Source organism: Rhinopithecus bieti, unplaced genomic scaffold, assembly GCF_001698545.2.
Source record: "Rhinopithecus bieti isolate Rb0 unplaced genomic scaffold, ASM169854v2 scaffold_68778, whole genome shotgun sequence".
Classification (NCBI taxonomy): domain Eukaryota; kingdom Metazoa; phylum Chordata; class Mammalia; order Primates; family Cercopithecidae; genus Rhinopithecus; species Rhinopithecus bieti.
The window spans coordinates 1462455-1474740 of NW_016827519.1; the positions used below are offsets into that span (position 1 = coordinate 1462455).

Here is a 12286-nt window from a genome sequence, read left to right on the forward strand (position 1 = left end):
GCACATCTTCCTATTAGACTCTGCATTTCTAAAACTAAGGGCTATACCTTTATGCAGAATGTCAAAAAATACCTTAAAAAGTGGTCATCATGTGTTGACTCTTCTGTGTGCCTTGGCTATGTGCAAGGTATGTTAATCAATGTATCTCCTTGTTTTTTCTATCCACTCTGAAAAATAGGTATCACTATTCCTATTTTACAGGTGAGAAAATTGAGACCGAGAAAATTGTTCTACTTTCCCAAGATCATACACTTAACACAAATCCAGATTTATATAATTCCAAAGCTCATGACCTTTCTACTAGGACTTATTCTTTTCTTGGACTCAAGCTTTCTTCCAATTGTCATATAACCAATGTGTTTTTATGTTGTCCGATATGTGTGTTTGTTTCTCCATTCAATTTCAAACTGTAATTAAGGTCATTTCTCTATCCTTTTTGCTCACAAGGGTATTATTTAATAAGCCCCATAAAATTCTTCCTTGCTAAATGAAATGTTCTTACTATTTCAGAAGCTGTACAGAGTCTGTTGGGATTGATGGTTGGGATGTAACAAAAATGAAACTTGCCAAGACTTTGTAGTGGCTTTGCCTATAAAAGCAGCAATCCACCAACGCCTTGTTATGGAGTACCTGATTATCATTATGACAGAAATGTGGAGCCCAAACATCTTACTTTAATGAGACTTTCTCATTTGGAGAACTTACTTTGGCTTGGGTTTGTCCAAAAATACTTTGCTCTTTTAAGACCACAGTACCTAATTTAGCAGCTCATTATACTTTATTGCAAATGACACTGTGTTCTTATGTCTATATGTTATTTCAGTCAGTACTTGATCTCCTACACATTTGACTTGCATGAGTTTTCTAATATTTCCTTAGATACACAATATTATCTGTATGACAAATTTAGGTAACTTTTTGTAGCAGATTCAGTTAAGCATCATGGTGTAGCTCTCTTACAATCAAGGTCAAACACTGGCTCATAGGTTTTCGTATCATAGTAAAAATCTAAAAGAAAATTTCGTTTTTTCTTCTCTCTCACTTCTCTTCTTCTAATCACCCTATCTATAAATTGTAATTTTATCAAGCCTATCACAAAAATAAGTGCAAAATAATCAATCGTATATTTGTATATCAAGGGAATATTGTCTGGAATTATTTTTGGCAAAGGAAGGCATGTTAAATTATCCACCAAAACTAGCTGATATGGGAAAATGCGGATATTACCTATTCTTCAATTACTATCAGCTTTGGTACTTTTTTCTGTGTGTGCATCTGTGTATAATGGGGTGGGGGTGGAGGGTGTCAAGAAAGAGAGAGATAATCTTGTTGCAGAGAAAAATAATTTTCACCTGAAACACATACAAATAAGAGGTTATCCTCTGAATTAAGTAATCTAAGATTACTTAAAAGTTTAGTAACCCATCTGGTTTTATTGCATGATGCCCTGGTTTAATTGCCAGGTTGTTCACTTTTGACATAACTGCCAGAAAGTTTAGACTAAAATTTCTGGCTCACACCCATATTAAATGTGTTGCTCATTATAGTTTGAAGAATTAGCCTTATTTATGTTTCTATCTCAGATCCACTCTTTTACAGTTTTTATTTCTTTGCCCACATTTAACCTAGGCTACTTTATGATATTTTATTGTGCTGTACAAGTCGCTTAACAAGCCTTCCGAAATTCTTTCTAGAACATGGTGTAATATAATAGATAGACAGTCAATGTGAAGATCCTGAAATCCTGAGTAATTATCCCATATACCAACTTCATCTTTTTTAAAAATAGACATAACCAAGTTATGGTGTTTCCGGAGTTTGTTCCTTCAGATGTTCAGATGTGTCTAGAGTTTCTTCCTTCTGGTGGGTTCCTGGTCTCCCTGGCTTCAGGAGTGAACCTGCAGACCTTTGCGGTGGGTGTTACAGCTCATAAAGGCGGTGCGTCCGAAATTGTTCATTCCTCCTGGTGGATTCGTGGTCTCGCTGGCTTCAGGAGTGAAGTTGCAGACTTTTACAGTGAGTGTTACAGCTCATAAAGGCAGTGTGGACACAAAGAGTGAGCAGCAGCAAGATTTATTGCAAAGAGCAAAAGAACAAGGCTTCCACAGCATGGAAGGGGACTGCAGCAGGTTGTGGCCGGTGGCCAGCTTTTATTTCCTTATTTGGCCCCGCCCACATCCTGCTGATTGGTCCATTTTACAGAGAGCGGATTGGTCCATTTTTACACAGTGCTGATTAGTGTATTTACAAACATTTAGCTAGACACTGATTGCTGATTAGTGGATTTACAATCCTTTAGCCAGACAGAACAGTTCTCCAAGTCCCCACCCAATTAGCTAGACACAGAGTGCTGATTGGTGCATTTACAAGCCCTTAGCTAGACAGAAAAGTTCTCCAAGTCCCCACTTGACCCAGAACCTCTGCCGGCTTCACCTCTCACTTCTACTACCATTGTTGGTACTGGCTGTATCCACTTTGTTCTTTCATCATTCGGCCCCTCTTCATCAACTACTTTCTATTTTATTTTTATTTCCTTTCTTTTGTTTTGTCCTCAGGAAGATGTCAAAAACGCAAGTGTATTTACAGGGCTATGTCCCGAAGTTCCACCTGGGCTGCTATGCTGACCCTGCTTTCTTTGTCTGCCTCTTATAGGTAGGCGTTTCTTAACTTCTAACCCTCGGCCCTCTTTTGTTGTCAAACCGTATTTGTTTTCTGGATGATCTTTTTATTCTGATTAATTAAGATACGGTGTCACTATTGAGGACATCTTAATCTATGTATCCAACTGAGTTCCATGTCTAAGTCACATCCTCAAAATCACAGAAAGACAGAAAAGTGAATTATACCCTTGAGAAGCTTATAAGGGAAAGAAGAAAAACTGGGAGGAATGGTGGCTTAAGAAAATATCGGATGGAGCAAAACTAGTTTTGCTCTTGTTGTATTTTAGGGATAATGGAGTTTTTACTACTTTATATACCAGGAGGAAGTGGCTGAAGAAAATAATGAAAATAAAAGAAAGATGCTTGAAGAGGCAAGATATCAGGGGATATTTAGAGGGAGAACTTAGTATGATGTCTGAGTATGATGAGTCAATACGAACATAAATTCTCAGAATTGATTTTAAAGGAGGAGAGGATGAGCCAGCCATAGTTACATTGAAAGGTAGAGACACTCACTTCTTTGAATTTTTTGTTTCCAAAACCTGCAGCCCTCAGGAACTGGTTTCTATGTCTGAAGAGCCTATATTGGAAGAGATTTGAAGTTTTTTTCAGTAATTTCAATGTTTCAGTAATTTCAATATTATTTGACAAAGGAGCCATCTGCCATCAGATAAAATGACACAAAGCAATTTGAAGCCCACCATGCCTTTTCCTCAAATATTGGAAAAGCAAATGAATAGATGAATATTGTGTGTGTTTGTGTGTTGGAATAAATCCTCCAGATACAATTTTTTGCATATGATGAAATTTTAAGACATCTTCATAATATAGTCTCTGTTGGCTTAATACACAGAGACCTTCTGTGTGGCTGCCTCTACCCGGGTCTGGAAAACGTCATCAGTGTGCAGCAAACACACACAGTAAGGTGCACTGTGAATTTCTAAGAGTCTCCAAAGACTAAAGACAGTAAGTCATTCAGAGTCATGTTAATGGCAAAGCTGCCAGAAATGGGCCACACACCCTAATTCAAATGACGCTTTCTTCATAAAAAGTAATAAAAAAATGACCATATCAGAACCCAATTCTTCTCGAATGCATGAATAGGATTTGTATGTATAATCTATGGACTACAGTTTGAAACAAGTTTAATATGACCCAGCTGTGTTGCATAATTAAACTGACAATTAAAGCACGGTCTAAGAGGCCACCAGATGGCAGCCTCTTCATGTTTAACTCCTGTGGTTTCCCCTAGACCTGCTGGATTTTGTTTGTTTTTAGGGCCCAGAATCTCAGGGTAGAGGAAAGGTTTGGGAGTAGGAATTCAGTCAAGGGCCACAGACAGGTAAAAAGAAATGTATTTTTTTAAGTTTATTTTTTATTTGTTTTGTTTTGTTTTGTCTTCAGAAAGATGCTGAAATGACAAATACGTTTATAGGGCTCTGCCCCTAACTTCCATCCAGGCTGACTGTGTCGGGCCTAGTAGACCTCAGGCCATGTGGGGCAATGTGAACCTGGAAAATAAGCAGAATAGGTCTCTTTCTAGTTGTGGCAGCTGCCTCAACTCAAAGTCCCTCATTAACGCTGCATAGAAAAATTGTCTCGTACTTGTTTCTTAGGCTTTTAAGTGGTTGAAAAATTACTTTATCTTTTATTTACTTCAAATCTTAATTTTAATTTAATTTTTTCCTTTGTTATGCACTTTTAACTTTATAATTTTTCTTGCTGAAATTTTAGAAAAGACAAAATGACTTCATTCAATAAATGCAACAAATGTGTTAAAAGTTACTTCTTAAAAAACATTTTATTTCACATGTATGCTAAGTAAGAAAAAAATTTTAAATATAAAAGTGAAAAGAAATAATGTAAAATAATATAACGTCATACTATCCAAATATAAACCCCATAAACTGTTATTTAAAAATCGTATGTCTCTATAAATAGAATTATCTCCAAAACAGGATTTTGCTATATATATTGTTTTGTAGATTCTAAAATTGACAATGTGTCATATACATTTTCCATATCAAAATTTATTTCCATGCTATAAATTTTAATGATTATATAGTGCTCTGTGTGTAATTATGCCACAGTATGTTCAATTGGGCCTTTACCACAAAAATGTTTTTAGAAGTACTATAATTTTATAAAATCAATAGTTAAGCAGGAGAGTAAGACGGGATAGAAATGAAAAGCATGAGCAAAGAACAGAAATGCAGACAGGCAGCGGAAAACCACCCAGGAAAGGAGAGGTCAAAACAGAGGAGAAGTAAAGGAAACATGAAAGATAGAAAGGGGTAAAGATAGAGGAAAAGAAGAAAACAGAAATGATCTGCAGTAAACCATCCAGCAAAGACTTGCTTTTATTTGTGTTATAGGTTTCTGATGATCAGCCTTTATCTTTCTGCTTTGAAATGCTGAGTGGCTGACAACTGCTCTACAGTTGTTCTTTATCTGAAAGGAGGGTAAATTTTCACTGAAGGGCATGGTAAAGAAATGCAAAAAGCAAATATTAATATTAAAATTGTTCTCTAGTTGCAGCTACAGAACAGAGGAATGCAAACTGATTATTTGGAATTAAGCAGAGGATCCAATCTCCAGGAAAAAAAAAAAGACACAAAACATTTTCTATTTCTAGTTCACTTCATAAGCTTGTGATAAGAACACACTGCCTGGACGTGATGATTTATATGAAATGATGTCCATGAAATACAATTATATCATATGTAAAGTGATGAAATATTATGTAGATAATAAAAATGCATGAGCATACTCTTTTTAGCACATGTAGACAATAATATGTGTAAGGATACATAATGACTTGGGACTGACTATAAAATTGGGAATATAAGGGCGTGGTAAAAGAATAATTTGGCTTTTTATATAATATTTTTTATTTAGAATTTTTATAGTAAGGCATGTATTGATTTTAATAAAATAAATGAATGAAAAGAGAAAATGTCAGCTCACTGAGCACAAATCACTCATGAACAGAGGGAAGGGGGATGATTCCTCAAAGTGTGTAAATCGTGGCTGATGAGAACAGCCTCTCTGCTCTCACTCCACTGAGTGCTTTCTCCAGCAGCCTCAAAAGGCCTTATTCTCAGCTGGTGTCATGCGACTCTCATGTCACAGGATGCATTTTAAGCCTCCCTTGAAGAAACTTTTTTGTAAGGCTTGGATCTAGACCTCTTTATCTTCAAATAGTTGCAGATGGCAGCCTTAGGTTTCATAAAGGAAGAGGTTAGATTGGCAGACTTGAACAATTAAAGTAAGAGTGGCTTCAGAGGGATTTTTAAATTCTCTGAATTTTACAATGAAGACTTTCTTTGCTGGGAGTAAAGCAGTAGGATGAGAAAGTAAAGCTAGAGGAAATATTCTTCCTGAAATAAAGGTGTTCCAAAAATAAATGTGATTGAATTTGGATAGATCCACTGTAATGATGCCCTCATGTATTAAATCTTGGCTCCTGGGAGCTTGCAAAAATTCTACAAACCATTATGAATATTTCTTAGAGCTTAATAAAATCATATATTTTATCATAGTAAGGCTGTGTAAGTTAGCTAAATATTGAGCTTTTTCTTGTTTGGAAACATCTCTGCTCACTTATACCTCATGCTGAATTCTGGAATAGAAATTCATATGTTTTAATAACAAGGGAAAACAATAATCACTGGAATCTTTACCCTGCTTTTTTTTAAGTTGACAAATAAAAATTCTATATATTTATGATAGATGTATATCACACAACATGATGTTTTCATATACATATACATTGTAGAATGGTTAAATTGAGGTAATTAGCATATACATTACCTTACATACTTATTTTTTGTGATGAGAACATTTAAACTCTCAGCAACTTTCAAGTACACAATAGATTATTACGAACTATAGTCACAATAATGTACAATAGATCTTTTGAACACATTCTTCTCTCTACCTGAAATGTTGTATCATTTGACCAACATCTCCTCAACCCCACAGCCTCAGCTTCTGATAACCACCATTCTACTCTCTGCTTCCATGAGTTTGACTTTTTTTTAGATTCCTTACATGAGTGAGATGGAGTGGCATTTGTCTTTTTGTACCTGGCTTATTTCACGTAACATAATAATCTGCCAGGTTTATTCATGTTGTTGCAGATGATAGGATTTCCCTCTTTTTTAGGGGTGAATAGTATTCCATTGTGCATATATGCCACATTATTTAAATCCATTCATCTGTTGATGGACACTCCGGTTGATTCCATGTTATTCTATCTTTGACACCAAGTCTGCCTATCTATTGAGCGCTACTCTTTCTTTAATCTTCTGGCTTGTTTTCTTTTCTGTGGCTTAGTGACTTGCCACTCTAGCTTTGCCTCAGGATCCTCTTCTGTGCCTGACACCTCTGAGCAGCTCTGGTCAGATCTCCTTAAAACCTCAGGCTCCTCATCCTTGATTCCCGCAGAGGATATTCCCTACTTTGAAGAAAATAAAATTTGTTTTTTCTTGACTGGTAACATGTTCTTTTCAGAGATCAGGAAGAATCTTTCTGTTCAGGACCCTTGGCAATATCTGCTGTAAGGATGATTTTCCAGTAGCAGTCAGCAGAGAGCGGGCTCCTAATCTGGTAGAATAAAATACAATAAAGCAACCAGAATACTGGTCATGACATTTGGTAACTTAGTAACACCAAAGTAGCTGAGGGAAACTTTTAATGAAGATTGTGGAGGCTTATCTCAAACATGAAAAAATTAAATAAGTCTTACTTTTTAGTTCTTAAGTAACAGGAAGACATCTCTTCATATGTAGGTACTTTATTTCTCTAGGATCTTTTGAGAAAGTAATTTGTCAGTTGACTACTTTGGGGGCGACGAAGTTTTTTTTAGAGATTCTGTTAAGTCCTTGGAGAAATTCAAGATTAAAAACTTAATTCTTGATCTCTAGCCATTCATAGATGTAACAGGCAAGTCTATATAATGCAATGTAAGGTCAAATATAACATGTTCAAAGTACCAATGAAGTACAGAGGCAGAATTGCTGAGAGGATCTTACGTGTCTTTAAGAAATATTTCAGCTGGTCCCCAAAGGGTTTAATTTTAAAAAATTCAAAATGAAAATAAAGTAAAATCTTGTTGGTGGGAACACCATGAACAAAAGCTTGGAGGCATGAAAAGTACATGATACAATGGAGGACAATAAGTACAGAATTATTGCTAGAATTAAAGATAGAGGAGATTGCAATGGGAAGAAAGTCTAAAAATAATTCCAGACCAGAACATACAGTGCCCTGAATCCCAGGCTAAGAAGATTTCACTTCTTTCTGTATTCCGTGAAAAGCCCTTGAAGGATTTTAAGTGGAAGTATTTTTAGAACTATGCCTTAGAATGAGTTATCTTACTGCTATAGTCAGATGGTAAGATTGAAGGCCAAAAATCCAATTACTAAAATAATACCAATGGCAGATGTGAAAGACTTGAAATAGTGCATTACAGAAAGAAAGAGACTACACTTTGGCCACTTAAACGTCTAGAGTTTGAAAAGGTGGGCACTGAGATTCTCTGTGTAGTTGTCAACTCCATTCTTGTCATTGCTCACAAGGAAGATCCAAAGTAAATGTTTCTATTTTAAAAACAGCTTCATGGAAACATACATAAAGAAGTAGTTGTGTGCTTAAGAACACCAGCCCTGGCCCTCCTAAAGAGGGAAAACCTTGGCAAAGTAAAGGACTGGGGTTTACATTTTCAAAAGCTGTTTTATTCTTTAAATGGTACCTACGATGTAGTCAAAGAAGGCTGGTTGTCAATTTTACTGCTTCTGTAATGATAAATGTCACCCTTTTCTCCTTTGCAGGAGAGGCGATTTCCCAAGTTTATCCTAGGAAGCTAATTTTGAATGAACAATATGAAATACGATCATGGCAAATTTAGGCTACAGAAATTAAAAACCTAAAACTGAAGAATATAAGGACTTGAGGGGCAATTAGAAATTGCCTACTTTGGAGTTTTCTATCTTTTTATCAGTACAGACTCCTTTCATTTATTTTTTCACTTAATAGAGAGCTTGACAAAGGTCATGACCAGGGTGACCATGTTTGGTTACCAACATTCTTCACCATTTATATCCCAGCAAGTCCTATAGAGTTCAATAAATAAATTAACTTATAAAGTATAAGTTAAATGATTAGTAGACAGCACTCTTCATCACCTTTATAAACCAATATGCTCTAAATGCGTTGATAAATGTTTAACAAAAGCAGACACTCAATAGTTCGATTACTTTCATGGTTTATGTTTTCCATTAAGCTTTTAGAGATAATTAAAAACAATTTAATAATTTTTGTTATTATCCTGTATTCCTAAAGCCATAAGAATCCCGGTGACTTTGGGTTAGGAACAGTAGTTCTAATCTTATTTCAGATGAAAATGAGACACAGAGATTGGAAGTGACTTCCAAGGATATATAAGCATCATCAACATCCTGTAATTTAATCTTAAGCAGCGTTTGGGGGCAAGGAAAAAAAGACCAATCTTAAAATTTGCTTTAGTGGTTTCTTGTGTCCCTAGACTTTGAGGCTAATTATATGCTGTTCTGGCTTCTGACTTTTGGGTAGAAGGCCAATGGCTGCACCTTTAACTCTGTTCTTTTCTGTAGGGTTTTTCCCCCTAAAAGTGTTTAATTATACCATAAAAGAAGCTGCCTTTGATCACACAACTTGCTTAGCTACTTTCTCCAGGTTGCTTTAACACTGCCATCTGGATACATTACTCTTTTCTTTAGATCACTTTTAAATAACTAAGACAAGAAAAATATTTTTAAAACAATAAGAAAGTCAGAAAGACAAAAAAAAAAAAAAAAAAAAAAAACCAACACAAAGCCCAGAAACAATGGAAAGAAGCAAGATAGGGTTGATTTTCCTGAAGAGAAAATATAGTCACCTGGTAATTTTGTCTTAGTTCTGGGAAAAGAGCCCTGGTTGTATCACACCGACTCCTGTGCCCTTCCTCTAATTTCTTTCCTGCTCCTTTACTGTCTGCCTGCCCTCTCTTTCTTCCTGCTATCTGGGTAGGAACTGATGCATGTCAGGTACCAGGTTTCTATTGAAGATTTCTTGTCAGTGCAAAGTTAGAATACAATCAGATTGTTTGATTCTTCCCCGTGAATTTGGTTCCAGAAATGTTATATATTAATAACTAGAAAAAGATGAGTAATGACTGGGCATTATGTCGATGTGCAGACTGCATGTGACCTGAGTAGACATAGGATGCATTATTGAGATTTGCAATATTTTCAGAGACTCAGTGTTGTCTGCTTGTACATAGGATTAGAAATAGTTTCAAAGACCCCTGTCTAGTCCTGTTGTGTATGATCAAATCTCCTTTACCACTTCCCTGTCAAATATTTATCCAATGTACTTCTCAATACCTTTCATGACAATCACAAATATTGGCTTGCTCTGACTTTTGGAAAGAGCTTTCTTATAATAAACAGAAACTGGTCTCCCTATGAACTGCCCAATTTGTTCTATTCCTACTCCTTCTTATCACATAGAATAAGTTAAATTCCTTTTTCCCCTGATGGCTCTTTCTGATATTTCAGAGATGTGATCACAGCTCCTTTGAATTTTCTTATCTCCAGGAGAAATTCCCATGGTTCATTAAATTATTTTTCATAAGACTTAACCTCTACATACATTTCGTATGTTAATGTTCATATTTCTAATTTCACCCAGAATTATACACAATTCTTTTTTGAAAATATTTTGAAAATAATGCAAGTAATATATTTTATTGGAGAAAATTAGAAAACCACAGATGGCAAAAAAATATATTTTAAATGATCTATGAAGCATTTCTATGCAAAAGGGAGGCTTTTGATATTTTGGCATATAACTTTCCAAATTTATTCACATTCATATATACACTGCTAAATTTTGGCAAGATACGTAAGTGAGGCTAAGCTTAAAAAGCAATTCCATGTATGTCTATTTCTAAGAATGGGCACTGAAAATCACCTTGGAGTAAATTTTCTTTTTCTAGGAAATATCACTTAACTGAGTCCTCATAATTATGCCAATTTAAGGTTTGCTCTCACCCATTGCTCTAAAGCAGAGGCCAGCAAATTTTTACTGTAAAGCCAGGAAGTAAAGGCTTAAGTCTTTGGGGACCACATGAGGTCTTTGCTGCTGCTGCTCCTGCTTCTTCTCCTTTTTCTTCTCCTTGTTCATTTACAAACTTACACACTTTTTAAAAATGGTAATACCATTCTTAGCTTACAGGCTGTACAGAAGCCGGGCACTGACCAGAATTTAGAGGCTAAAGTCTGTTCGCCCCTATTCTAGAGGAAGGATTTAATACAGTTTCTCAATTACTAACTGAGATAGCCCCCACAAAACTCCTTGATATATAGAGTTCCTCTCTGGGGATGTCTTAGGTAAATTTGCGTAGTAATCAATGAGCCCCCTGGGAAGAAAGAAATAGAAACATCAAATACTAGTTTTTTGAGGTGTAATTTTATTAGACTCTCTCCAATGGGTTGAGATGTTCCCAGCTGAGGTGTGACAACTGGAATGCGTGCCGAAGGCTGCCAAGTAGAACTAGCTATGAGACTAATAGACATCTGGATTATTGGCCTGGACTCTTAAATGACTGGAGAAGAAAACTGACTTTTACATAGCTCATGACTAACTAAGCTGGTTTACTAAAAAGATTATGCCTTGGAATTAATGACTAAGGGTGTGAATATATTCTTGAAGAGTTGTAATCCTCAAAGGAGCTTTCTGTTTTAGTCATAGATTATGATGTAGTAACAATTACCTCAAACCTCTGTGGCTTAACAGGATAAAGGCTTATGTATCATTTCCAGCCTGATGGACAGCTTTCCTAGAGAGCTTCCCTGTGCAACTCTCCTCCAATTTATCACTCGGGGATCCAGGCTCCTTCCATCTTGTGATATCATCGTCTTTAATGTATAACCTCCACATCTGCCATGGAAAGGAAAGAAATAACACAGGCAATCAGTCAGGGTATTATAGTCAGGCCTGAAATTGGCATTCATTGCTTCCTCTCATTTGCATTGGTCAGAATCTGTTTATAGAGTCTCAAACTAACTCCAAATGAAGCTAGGAAATATAGATGTAATGTGTACCCAGGAAGAAAAACAAATATTGTTTAATATCTGCTCAGTCCTGGTCATACTCCCTTCACTTACATGTAGGTATTGAGTGGGGTTGGGAGCAGCACATGTAGCTTCTGGAAAGATCTGGAACAGCAAGAATGTAACCACAGTAGTGACAAGCATGTACCATAATTTTAAATGTCAGTTTTTATTAGTGACTTAATTAGAAATGATGGAAGTGATGGCATACTAAAACTAGCCAAGATATCATTCTAGCTCTTAGGTTTCTCTTTGCCTCATGTTTGGAACCCAGATGTAACTGGGCCCTTTGATCCAAGTAAGCTCTCAGGGTTTTCAGAAACTAGAAAGTAGAAAGCAAAGGAACGAGACATCCTGCCAAGTTAGACAAATGAGGGCTTGAGCAATTTATTTAAATAGTATATTTTATGAACTTACTTATGCTCCAAGCTGGTGAAGTGAGCCATATCAATTAGAAGTGTGTATGTGGGGGGGGGGGGGGGGGGGGGG

At 36.1% G+C, this 12286-nt stretch overlaps 1 protein-coding gene and 1 long non-coding RNA gene across 3 annotated transcripts in view; one reads left to right on the plus strand and one right to left on the minus strand.

Moving 5' to 3' along the window:
• Window positions 1-12286, minus strand: part of SLC5A12 (solute carrier family 5 member 12) — a 96872-nt gene that overhangs the window by 77290 nt on the left and 7296 nt on the right. For both annotated transcript variants that reach the window (XM_017863848.1, XM_017863849.1), the window contains one exon: window positions 11458-11624. The gene's annotated coding sequence lies outside the window, so the exon portion shown is untranslated. The remainder of the gene's footprint in view (window positions 1-11457; window positions 11625-12286) is intronic.
• LOC108523317 (uncharacterized) overlaps window positions 1-12286 on the plus strand; it is a 79391-nt gene that overhangs the window by 13741 nt on the left and 53364 nt on the right. The gene's annotated exons all lie outside the window — the stretch shown is intronic.